Below are 2,712 nucleotides of genomic sequence, written 5' to 3'. Positions count from 1 at the left end.
GACCAAGTTTGGTCAGATCCTTGAGAAGACTAAGAGAGTGAATCTTAGTGTTTGCTAGTTCATTGTATTGTTAGTCACTGAGCAGGTTGCTAGTGCAGTTGTAACAAACATTGAATAGTGGATTGCCTTCATTCTAAGAAGGAAGAAATCACCTTAACGGGTGGACTGAATTAGCTTGCGAGATTATCAAGTTAACCAGGATAAAATACTCGTGTGCTTCTCTTCATCTCTTATCTTTGCACCTTGTGATATTTGTTACGAAAAGATTTGTCTAAATCATTGAGTGAGAAAAGTTTTGTCGGAAAACGCTATTCAAACCCCCATTTCTATCGTTTTTCATACCTTCACCCTATTCCTAGTAGCAAGCATAGAAGGGTCAATCCCAATTCATGTCCCCAAACTACAACAATCTTCCAATATGATTATAGTCTAGTCTATAGCAAGATGTACACTCAAGCTAAGCATGCAAATGAAATTGAAATTCAAGGTAGAATCAAGAACAAAGGCATAAAGATAGGAATTATAACTAGAGTTTCATAAAATCACTTAAAAACCCAAAGCAAAAAGAAAACTAGCCACTCATGGCTAGGAAATCCATACAATCAAATGTGAAGAAACCTGAGAAAATACAAGGTAGAAGCTTCCCACAAGCCCCAAAAGCACTTCCTAAGCTTCAATACTTCGTAAAATTCTAAGAGAGAATCAAAAGTTCTGAACAAAATGGCTAAAAGCCTTATCTTGAGCGCCCATAAGGCAGAAGCAAACTTCCAGCTACTGGAAGGCTGGTGCTTGAGCGCCAAACTCACGATCTGATGGACTTTTTAGCTTCTTGTAACCCCCCTTTGAATGTTTCCATCAAATCTTCATGCTTTTTGGCCTTCCCTCTTCTTGAGTTACCAGCTGAAATACTAAAGGACCAAGACAAGAAAAAATAGTCCTCACAATTCCATGGAAAACACATGCAAGACCTAAACTTTATAAAAATGCAAGAAAGACCCTTATAAAACTACATAATTACCAAAACTAAACAAAAACTCAAATAAAGATAAAAATGCATGAGAATGCATGAAACACTACATGAGACAAAGAGAAAAGACTCAAAACTCACAAAGAAATGACCCTAAAAAAACTACTAAAATAGGGTCATCACACCACTATACTCAACGACAGCTCGCCCTCGAGCGTACAAAACACTCGCTTGCCCTCAAGCGCAAGAAATGCTCCCAAAACAAGTGCTCAACAAGGAATACTTGTCACAAAACCGGGGGAATTAGCAACTACAGCTGGTTGCAAAAGAAAGACACAACAATCCACTTCATGCAACTTTCGGACAAAGAAGAGTGTAGACTCCATTATGAGGAGCATATAGATCTAAAATTCCTAGGATGAGATATATATTTAGTGCACTGAGCACACAAGCAGTTCATAGGTTCTGGATATCATTCACTCGAAAGCAACAAAGATCAAGCATGCACAAATTCGAGAGACTTTAGAGGGTTAACATGTTGGCTTGGTTAAGTTTGATGGTGGTTGGTCCCTAAGGAAGGCTAGGCTTTCAAAGCACAATGAGTGTGGTCCAAATTAAGTACCCCCGGAGCTTTCAATAAACAAACTTAATAAGCACAAGTCTCTTGACCCTTTTTTCAAGTTTCTTTTTCTTTTCTCTTTTCTTTTTGCAACTCCAACTTGATTGGGAGTTCTTTTCTTTTTTTCTTTTTTTTCAATTTTTCTTCACTTAGGGCAAGAGACTAATTCACAAATTAATATTCAGCTCCACAACAATTCAAGGACCATCACTCCCCATAGTTCCAACCAAACATCCATCCCAAACATTTGGCTACAAAAAATTCTCCAATAAGGCTCAAATGGGACATCTAATGGCAATGTACAAGCCAATAGACTCTGAAGCTCAAAAATCTAAAAGTCTCAAGAATAGTACAAGTATCACAACGCATGCAAAGAGTGAAATCAACACAGAACCAAGAAGTACAAGTGAGTCAGGATCCTCCAGGGAAATTTTTATGGTGACGGGCAAAAGTTGGACCCTTAAGGACACACACCAACTTTATCCTCAAGAAACACTCGGAAGACCGAAGTCTCCTCCTCTCTTCCACAAAGCGTGCTATCACTCATCCCCAAAAGACAACACAAGTATTCACAAAAACATTTTCTAAAACCAGCACAAGTTAGAGAGTAAAACTTACGGGCAAAAACACGTGAGTATAGGGAAGTAAAGACCCAAAAACGTCTCTAACTATACAATGCATGATCAAACAGAAAAAAAAAGTTACAAAGGAAAAATATGCAAAAATGCATGAATTATAGTTGCATGCTCTCACTATTGAACTACAGAACTGCCTCCCACTATTGAGTTGCATGCTCTCTCCTCCTGTAAGATAAAACAACCAAACAAACAAGATAAAGCAACCTTGGGTTGTCTCCCAAGCATCCCTAAGTTATAGTCCTAGGTGGATTCTCCTTCCTTTGGTGTTAGGAAGGAAATTCCTTACCATCAATATTTCTTCCACATGTACAAGGTAGGAACCTTGCACAAAACTTTTGGAACAACTCCTCCCAAGAGAGGGTATCATCTAAACCATTGTACCAAATCCTTACTCCCCCCCCCCCTTCAAGGAGTGAGGGAAGAGCTTAATCTTGAGCTCATCACTAGCCACACCTTCCATCTTTACAAGGTGACTAGCTTGTGTGAAT

The sequence above is a fragment of the Lotus japonicus genome, chromosome 3 (genome assembly GCF_012489685.1).
Source record: "Lotus japonicus ecotype B-129 chromosome 3, LjGifu_v1.2".
In the NCBI taxonomy this organism is placed as follows: domain Eukaryota; kingdom Viridiplantae; phylum Streptophyta; class Magnoliopsida; order Fabales; family Fabaceae; genus Lotus; species Lotus japonicus.
The sequence above is the reverse complement of the archived record's forward strand: the minus strand, read 5'-3'. Positions refer to the sequence as shown.